We start from the raw sequence: 10,982 nt of genomic DNA, 5'->3' as shown, positions 1-10,982 counted from the left end.
AGAGAGTGGCATGGACATATATACACCACCAGATGTAAAATAGATAGCTAGTGAGAAGCAGCTGCATAGCACAGGGAGATCAGCTCCGTGTTTTGTGACCACCTAGAGGGCTGGGATTTGGAGGGTGGGAGGGAGATGCAAGAGGGAAGAGATATGGGAACATATGTATATGTATAACTGATTCATTTTGTTATAAAGCGAAACTAACACAGCATTGTAAAGCAATTACACTCCAATAAAGATGTGTAAAAAAATATTTAAGTAAACTCTTGATGCCTGGTTGAAACGATTTCTTCTTTAACTGAAGCACACTTGAATCTCCCCTTTTTGATTAGCTTTGTGATAATGCTTCCGTGAATTTTTAAAGAAGAAGAAGATGAAGATGAGGATGATATGGAACATCATTGAGTGACCATAATGTCTCTGGCATTACACTAAACACATTGAGCCATAATCGGTTAACATCAGGAAGGCTTTCTTTTATAGATAATCAGTATTTTTGTTCTATAGAGATATGTACCAGTGATGGTTCTATTAGGGAAGGAGAAACTTTGAGACATATGGAGTAAGAAATTCATTTTGGAGATTAGATTCTCCACAATTATGAAAGAATGCACAAAAGGAAAGATGAGGAAAAGTATGGTTGGAGGATCAGAGAAAAGTCACTAACAAGGAATCACAGACCAGAGTTAGTGAAAGCTATAGAAGACTGTTTCCTCTGCATTCGGGATGGGACAGGCTATAGATCAGCAGGATAGGTAATTTTGAATAAAATCTGTATCTAAAATGAGAAAAATGAAAAGTAAGTAAGAAACCGTGAGGACAAACCGAAACCCACAAAGATAAACTAAAACCCATACCTGTCATTCATTGCTTTTCTTATTGTTTCTAATGCAACGTGTAGCCTTACGTGACCTGCAGAAGAAGCAGGGACCCTTCACCTTGGCACTGCAAAGGAGCTTGACCCACAGCTTAAAGAACCAGAAGGAACTCTGTGCTGGCTGCAGCCCCATGCTGAGATGAGCTAGCCAATCAGCAACAATGTGAAATCCACAGTGATGCCTAGAGCCATGGCACCAGCCTCCTAGTTTACTAGCTACTGTTTCACGTCCACCTTCCAAATCTCACTCATTTCTTTCGGGGCCAGCCTGGCCTAGAACCCTACAGAGAAGGGCATTTGAAAAATCAAGTTAATTTACCTAAATTTACACATGTGAAACCACTGAGTTTACTGTTTAGACCTAGACTACTTGAATCTATTTCCTGAATCTGGTGTTTATTGGCTTTAATACCTTAGGCTAGTTACTCAAATGTTCTGTGCCTCAGTTTCCACACCTCTCAAGTGGGAATAATAGTAGCACCTAACCCACAGTGTTATTATAAGAATTAAATAAAATAAAATACACATGTAAAGTTCCTAGAATGACACATAGTGTAGTAAATGACCATTAAATGTAAGAAATTATCTTTGTGCTTTATCTCATTTTACTCTATTTAAAAAATAATCACATGAGATAAAGATCTGTTCCCAAATGACATGTTTCTTCTCTGAGTTAGACCATACTGTGATTTTTAAAAATCATAATACAACAAAATATCAAGACTCCAAGGGTTTCATCTTCCCTTTATTGTCTGTTAAGGGTAATACGTTGCTTTCAGCCCTCTGCCTGAAGGCAGAAACAACAATAGTGTGAGAAGTCTTTTGTTCAAAGCTGGCATTATAATTTTCAGTGGACATAACTGAAGAGATGTGTCAACAATAATTTTTCTTGGGGCAGTGAATGTTGAACTTAAAACATACGAAGAAATGTACTTACAGTCTCCATGAGACTTAATCCATTATCTTTCTGGGCAGAATTTGATATCAGAAAAATGCTATTCAGACCTTAAACAAAGGAGCAAACTATTCCATAAATAGATTAAGGAGAAATACATTCAATATAGTGAAAGCACAATCCCCAAACAAAGTATGGAAATTGCATATGTTATCTATTTTTCTTTAATGAAATTGTGTAGTTATCTAACAAGAGACGTGCTGACCTCTGGCATCCCTAAATTAAAACACTAGGTAGAATTTGAATAGAACCCTACAAAAGGGAAAATTGTTATCTGACCAGGCATAAGAATATATGGTCTCAAAGGAGAACTTTTTCTGAAGTTTTCTCTTAATAGTTAGACAATTATTATACCCATTATATTGATGAGGAAACTGACAGGGAAATTAAGTAAAAACTATCCACAGTTTTACAGTTAGTAACAAGAAGCCAAGATTTGAACTAAAGAAGGAGGACTCAAAGTCAATGTTTTTTACAAAGCAATGCCATCCCTTCACAATCAGGATGGAGCAATGAAAACTGTGACCAAGGTCTTGGAACATAAAATTCCAGATTCTTCTACGCAAAGACCAAAAGCCTATTTGAAATGTTTAATATACTGCACATTTTTATATCATTGCAGGTCACAGTAATCCTACATTAGTGCTGTTTCCCCAAATTGGTATTTGTTAGTATTAATATTCTCAATGTTCACAACTATTAGTACGTAGCATTTCCCAATATTAGTGGTATGGTATTCAATGGTATAGTGGTCCCAAGTCAGATGTTTAAAATAACAGTTAAAAAGAGAATTTCTGAGTTTCTCACGCAGCTTATTCTTTGAAAAGTCTGTGCTTTTAGAACTTCAATGTGCATATAAGTCACCTGGGCATCTTGTTAAAATAGAGATTCTTGGTAAATTATTCTGGTGAGATTTTGCATTTCTAACAAGCTTCCAGATATTTTTCAGAGACTAAATTTTGAATGGTAAAGATATAACCTCTTCACATCCTCTCTATATACCTCTCGGGGGAGAAAGAAAGCCCACACACCAGGAAACTCTTTGATTATATATTGCTGGGACTCACTGCAGTGATGTCTCTAATGTAACTAAGACCCAGAGTGACATCTACATGGTGCACCCCATTGGCAGTATATTCCTCAGTGCCCAAGCCTGGCCATGCTATTTGTACTTAACAGGAAATCAGAGATCAAAAGCTGGTTTCATACAACAGCAAGATCAAGTGTGCTTGTTATATATTACACAGTTTAATCCAGTATGGTGTCATAAAGGATAACAATATCACTAAATCAAATTACTAGTTGTTTTAGGTGATATATGAGTTTTAATATGTGCAAGCTACTGTTGGTGATTGAGTTAGTATTCTATGCAACCACAAAGTGCCTTCCAATTACCTAACAAAAAAATAAAGAAAGGAAAGAGATTACAGAAAAGCTAGATAATGGTGTTAAGGACTAAATGTTTGTGTTCCTCCAAAATTCATATATTGAAATCCTAGCTCCCAATGTGACATTATTAGGAGGTGTGGGGTCTTTGGGAGATGATTAGATCATGAGGTGAAGCTCTCATGAATGGGATTAGCGCACTTAAAAATGAGACCCCAGATTGCTCTCTTGCCTCTTCTGCCACATGAGGATACAATGAGAAAATGGCCATCTGCAACCAGAAGGGGGTCCTCACCATAACCTGATCATGCTGAGACCCTGAGCTCAGACTTCAGACTCCAGAATTGTCAGAAATAAATTTCTATTGTTTATAAGCCACCAGTCTATGGTATTCTGTTGTAGCAGCCTGAAATAAGACAAATGGTGACTTTAGCAATGTTGTTTAAGGTTGCTCTTACCGTTGACTTCATGATGCTAAAGCTGGCTAACATTGTCTCGTCTAAACCATTCATTGTATAAATGCAGAAACTAAAACTCAAACAACTTACTTAAGTTGTTTAAGATAATGTTATTAGCAAAATCAAGAAGGGAACTTTAGATTTTGACTTTTAGACTGGCGTTTAGGAAAGAAAAGCCTCCTATTTACATATACATACCTCCACTATTACTGTATCAGTCAGTATAGGCTAAGTTATGCAGCATTAGAAAATGACTCTCAAGTCTCAGTGACACACAACAAACATCCATTTCTTGCCCACGTTGCATGCCCAATTTTGGTCAGAGGTTGACAGAGCAGCCCTATCTAGGCAATTGCTTTTCTCATTGCACAGGGGAAAAATAATGACTTGTTTTTACTCATATTTCATTAGTCCAAAAAATCATAACATGACAGCATGTATTTTCTACTTGCAGGGAGGAACGCAGCAAAAGTCATGGTCAATCTTGATGTCAGTGGAGCAGAGAAGGATACTTTCCTACTAGGGTAGTATAAATAATATTTTTTAAATGATACAGTCCTCTACAATTACAAATGGTGCGAATTCTGTTGTTTTGGCATAGATCTAGTGTTTATAGTATACACTCAATAAACAGCCCATAGTCAGTCTATTTTCTTTCCCTGGTGGTTCCAATTTCAACAATGTTTTCTAGCAGAGATTGGTCAGGTTTATTTTGAAGTACTTAAATGAGAGTATTCTCTCCTGTGAACAAGAATACAGCTATATGTATTTTTTATAATTATTGAGAGGGTGCCATTTTCTTTGTATTAACAAGACGTCACGCATATGGCAACCCCGAAGCACAGGAAGGTTGACTCAAGTTTAAAGTTATAGCCCAGCCAGCTGATGTATACAGGCAGATAATTCCACTCTCACAAAGTTGTGACCACTGTCATTTCTACCTATGTGACTATAAAATCATTGAGTCTACTTCACTGGCTGCAAAATGACATCATTCCAGCTGGTCACAGCAGATAAAAATAAGAGATGCAGGAAAGAGCACAGGAGGACACTTTTCAGAATAACAGACTTAACTCCCTCATGCATAATTCACAGAAGCAGCGTATCCTTTAGACCCTCTCTTTTGGATATTGTCTGCCAGCTGGTACCAAATATTAAAGAAATTAATGGATGAAATGAAACCAGAGAGGATGGTGTGTTTGGGAGAGATGGAGAGAAGGTATGAATAACATGTGTAGTTACCTTTTAGCTAAAGAGAGAGACCAGGATGCAAAGTGACTGTTTTTCTTAAATTGCTAAGCAAGCTCAACTTCTCCCAACAACCCTGCTAGGGGAAGGTTGGCTTTTCAATTCTTTCTAACAGGTTCCTTTTGAAATGGATACAGCATTTTTGGCAATTATATTCCAATTATGTTTGTGTGTGTGTGAATATACGTGTGCTTGTTATTGTGTGAATGTGTATGCGATTCTGAGTGTGTGTATGTATGTGTGTATGATTGTGTGCAGGTGCATGTGTATATGTGCTTATGTGTGTGTTGTCATGTGAGTCTGTGTGCATGTGTGTTTATATGTGTGTAGGCTGCAGTTCTGACTGATACATAAAGCTGTTTATGATGACAACATTCTCCTCATTCTTTTTTTTTTTAAATTTTCATTGGAGTGTAGTTGATTTACAATATTGTGTTAGTTTCAGGTGTACAGCAAAGTGAATCATTTATACTTATACATATATTTACTCTTTTTTTTTTTTAGATTCTTTTCTCATATAAGCCATTACAGAGTATTGAGCAGAGTTCCCTGTGCTATATGGTAGGTTCTTATCAGTTATCTATTTTATATATAGTAGTGTGTATATGTCAATTCCAACCTCACAATTTATCCCTCCTCTCCCTTATCCCCTGGTAACCATAAGTTTGTTTTCTACATCTGTGACTCTATTTCTGTTTTGTAAATAGATTCATTTGTACCATTTTTTTAGATTCCACATATAAATGATATCATATGATAATTTGTCTTTCTGTGTCTGACTTACTTCACTCAGTATGGCAGTCTCTAGGTCCATCCATGTTGCTGTCATTATTTTCATAATATGGATCAATTCACATTGAGCAAGATTAGTTCCTGACAATCTATTTGGATCATTGCACTGAAGAGTTTATTTTCTAGATCAGAAACACCTAGAGGATACAGACATCTGAGAGAGTTGCCGTCTTTTTTTATCACAGGGTTATTGAGTTTGAATTTAATTGAAGTGTGAACATAACAAATCTTGTTCAATGTAGATACTAACTTAGTAGTAGGAATCTTAAAATGTTTCTAAAGTAGCGTACTTTTTAGTAGTCTTCTCTTGAAAAGAAATGCGGTAGCTATTTTAATTGCATTCCATGGTTTAATTGCACATTTTAACTACATAACTATGTTTGGGAATCTCTCTGTAACATCTCTGTTTATTCATTATCTTCAGAGACCTCCGTCAAGCTGTCATTGCACTTGCTTATTTGCTCTGGCAAAATTTTTGTATAAGGGAGACGACAGTAGGATTATGTAAGGTGTTGGAATGGTTTATTTTTCCCTTATCTTCACAAAGTGGAGACTTTTTGATTGAATCTTTAATATCATATTTTTGGTGAAAAGAGGTAAAAAATTTTAAAGCAGAAGTGTCAAATAAATGGTGATTAGGTTTACATGTCCAAAATCTTGAAACTATTTTTCAAGGCATTTTATGTAAAATTTGTCTGAAATGTTACAATCAACACGATTTTTTGATTACAGTTTATTCTATATCCACTCACTTCAAACTGCTACCTCACACAAAAACATTAATCCTACAATTAATCAAAATGTAAATTGATATGATCATTTTACCATTATCTTCAAAGAGATAGAAAGTTGACTGGCATGGCTTATTTCAAATTAACCTGGTATGAGCAGGCTTTGTCTTCAGAACTAATGTCTTAAAACCTCATTAAAGCAAAATGAAGATCACAGAAAATGTGTCCACAGTAGATAAGTACATTCAAGGTATCAGCAGGATATAAATGTGTATATTCTTGAAGGAATGAGCTTATCATGTCCAATAGCAAGAGATAAAGTCAAAAGCTCTGGATATTTTAAAGTCAAAACCAACAAGAAGCCATTTTTAAAATGCTTTAGAATATGCTGCAAATAGTTTGTGACTTTATCAAAGGATTTCACATTTTGGCTAAATATTAGAACTTCACAAACTAAAGAATACCATCTCCACTTTGTTAATGGTATAGATAAATCATAGGGATCGAATGTCCTTTAGACACCATTGCAGACCAGGGAGATAGCAAACTGAGCTCTCAAAACAAATGCCTTATGTTAACAGTACATCCACACATGTCCACTGTCCAAAAGATGTTTAGGATGATCTGAATTTTAATCTAGGATATCCTGGAAAATTGAAGGTTACAATGGAGTATAAATACTGTAAAATCATAAGAATTAGAAAAAATTTTTAAAGAAACTAAGAAAAAATAGACATGATATCATAATTAATATTCTAACGGCAGTCTATTAAGTTCAGAACTAATACATTCCTACACTGGAACACTCACTCATTGAAAAGAAAAATGTTATTAAAATATAGCAATTAAAGAATTTCTACTTTCAAATAAACAAGTGAGCACTTTCTAAAGATATTTTTTTTAATCTTTTAAAAGTGCATCATGAATTATATTTAAATTCCTCATCAAAACCCATAGTTAAAGTTTATTATAAAAGTGAAGTAAAGAAGTAATAGGTTGATTAAATAACACAGATGTTTGTTTTCCTCTCACGTATTAGCACAGATATAAAGGGCCAGGGCATGTGTCTGGCTCTGCCATTCACAAGTAGCTTCCAAGACCACTACTTTTCCCCATTTTATAGGCTTCAGGAAGAAAGAAAAAAAATTATAGCAAAGCTCCTTAAAGAGATGATCCAGAAGTTGCACATATAACTTTCTCTCATACCCCACTCTCCTGAAATTAATCACAAGGCCACATCTAAACTGAAAGAAAGCTGTTGTTCATGGCTCACAGGTAAAACTCAGGGAGTTCCATCTCTAAAAGGATGAGGGAGAATGAAAAGAGGGAAAGAGTGATCTCCACCACAGTTATGTTTATATAAATTTTTTCTTAGTTTTATGTAATCTCTCCAATGATCTAGTGTAAGAAATCTCAATTAACATATATGTACCCTACTTAATTCCTTATGTCTAACCAACTTCACCAAACTCATGCCTCTGTCATTGACTTTGCCACCCTAAAATAATGACTTAACAGCAACTTGCAGTAGCAAGTTATTTTATTTTATTTTTAATGTCAGTAGTCCCAACTCAGCAGTAGCAGCAAGAAACATTCATTAAACACATAATTCTGAATACATTACATTATTTAAGCAAAAGCTCACTACATATCTGGCCACTTCCATCTAGGAACTGGCACTCAATAATAAAGGAGAAGTAAACAAAATTCATGTAAAGAAACTATGCATTTACCTAGTAAACAATATTACCAAAAGGGTTTATTTGGGTGATATCTAAAAAGACATAGTCATAAAGTGAAGTGCAAAATTTTATGTGGGAATTTTGACGTCTGGATCAAAGCTGAAAACTTTAGTTTCCTTAACTAGATGGTCTCTTAATTTGATCTTATCTTTATTCTTTCAGTTAGAAAAGAAAAGAGAATGAGCTTTCTGAAACTGTTTTAATGACATGACAGTGAAAACTGCTTTAGCAAGTTAATGTGGAAAATTTGTTCTGTGGAAAAAGTATAGCTTGACCAAAGACTTTGGTGATGATAACAGGGCAATTAGATAAAAAGCACTGAGAAAATTTGACAAGTAGGCAGACTCCCTTTCAATATCAAAAAATCTTTTGACCTCCAGGCACTAAGATGATTAAAGTTCAAAAGTAGCATGGTGAGATGATAAATCCAGCCTGAGCTACAGATGTGGCCACCACAATAATATAAAATCATGGGGGTGTGAATTGGTTAGGATTCTGGATACATAGGGGGTTTCTTTGAAAATGACCTAAACTAGCAGGTGACAGGGAAGAACATACTGATATTTTTTCAAAGCTCCCTACTAACCAACTAAGATGCTATAAAAAGTGTGGTAACCCCTACAAGAAAAAAAACAATCTCTCCCAGCCTAGCTCATTTTTCTTTCCTGAAGTACAGGTCTATTTTTGAATACTGCCATGAATAGAGTTCTCTTTGGGAACAGTTAAGTGCTATGCAGTTCAGCATGTCCAGGTATAATACCTTTGATTCAAAAGTTTCATAATCCACTTTACAGACAAAAGTAGATTGGAGAGATATGCTTGGTGAGAGTGACTTTCATATGGCAAGGTAAGAAGCCACTTGTAGAGCAGGAACAAAGGATGAAGAAAGGGGAAGCATAATTTGCATCAGCAAAGGGAAAGTAAATATGATTTCACTGTAGTCAGACAAGAGAAGGATAAAAAAAAGCTGCACTGAGACTGAAAGGTCAGTGGGAGAGATGAAGGAAAAGATCTTAAGAAAATGTTTGAAAAGACCTTGTCTCACACAGGTGATTTTTAGGTGATTCTCTGAAAGAAATCTGGGAAACAAAGACTTTTTAATGTGAAGAGACATAAATTATATACTTTCCTTTGGAAGGGACCATAAAAATCATAAACTCAGGAAATTTTAGAAATGAAAGCGATTTTAAGATCAATAACTTTGTCCTCCAGATGAGAAAACTGCAGCTCAATAAGAGGTTTAGTGAAATGCCCCAGGTTGCATAGGCAAGGTCCATGTCTATATGTAAAGGTGGGTGTACTGTCTATAGGACTAGTGCATTTTTCACGTCACACCACCTTCTTTGAATGGCAAATACATTTTTTACTAATTCAAGAGATGCAGTTTTGCAATTTAAACAGAATATTTCAATGTGTAACAACTTTAAAGGATTTCTTTTTATCGTCAACCTAAAAGTAGTACAGGAATCCAACTCCTGTTTGATCGGACTGTTAAACGATGCAAGAGATTACTATAAATTGAAAGGATTTTTATTCTCTTCATTTTCAGTTTTCATGTATGTATCCGTTAGTAAACTAGTATTCACCTGAAAACATTGTCCCTAAATGAACTAAGTAATATTGTGTACTCAAATTTTTTCAGAGCCAGGAAGCTTTGGTATGACATCTAAACTAATTTTTAGGTATAGTTTAGTTGAATAAACTTGAAATAGTCTTTAGGTCAGAAATTACATTGGATGGACTTTTGTGTAAAGTCTGAATTGAAGCTGAAGATTAAAGCATCCTTCTCAAGAACCTAATTGAATGACTTATAAACCAGTTATAAGCTAGCCAAAATTCACCAGCAGGGGCAAAAAAAAAAAAAAACAGAAACAAAACAAAGAAAAAACAACAAAGTTCATGGTAAAAACTATATCCAATACAAGAATATTATGAAACTCAACATGGCTCTTTTATCTATCAGTCATCTATAAACCCTATCCTCTCCACCAGTATTGCTGAAAAGAACTCCAGAAAAGTTCTAATTTTCATCAATATCCTGCAATTTGTAGAAAAGCAGGTCAAATTGGTGAGTCAGCGCCTGAGAAAAGAGAAAATATCTCAAGACTAGCAACCCCTAGTAGCTAATGATGCTAGGGTATCTAAGTGGAGACAGGCAGAAAACCACAGGGCCTTGTGATCTCTCAGTGTTATTCATCAATTTGTAAGAAAGAGTATGCAGCACAGTTGTACCTCACACACATTCACAAACAAACAAAAAAAAAACCCACATTAGTACAAAGGAACCTTTTGACAGGGTGTTCAGTAAAATTGCAGAAGAGAGAAAGGAATATGAGCCATCATACAAAGGGGGTATATAGCCTCCTATGGGTTACTTCTCCTCTCTCAACACCTTTCCCCAACCCCTCAGTTTACAAAAAGTAAAAAAGCAGATCATATGCATTCCTCAAACTGTTGTTCATACAAAAGCACGGAGAATTCACCCACTCTATGGGAAAGCCATGGGAAAGAGCCTAAGAGAACTAAATAAAGCATGAACCAAACAAAAAGTAATAGCAAGGCAGCCATGCAAATATACCTCAGAAGGAAAGAAGGAAGGAGGGAAGGGAGAGAGGAAGAGACTAGTTTATAAAATGTTGCCCAAAACTTTGATTCTAGAAGCAAATTCAACAAAAGGAAAGTTTTCTACAGTACTATTTATTATAAAATAAGTTAATAAGAAAATAAGTTCAAGACAATAATAAAATAATAAAACACAAAAGTAGTTAAAAGAGAAAGATTATGATTTAA

Source organism: Orcinus orca, chromosome 5 (genome assembly GCF_937001465.1).
Source record: "Orcinus orca chromosome 5, mOrcOrc1.1, whole genome shotgun sequence".
In the NCBI taxonomy this organism is placed as follows: Eukaryota; Metazoa; Chordata; class Mammalia; order Artiodactyla; family Delphinidae; genus Orcinus; species Orcinus orca.
The sequence above is the reverse complement of the archived record's forward strand: the minus strand, read 5'-3'. Positions refer to the sequence as shown.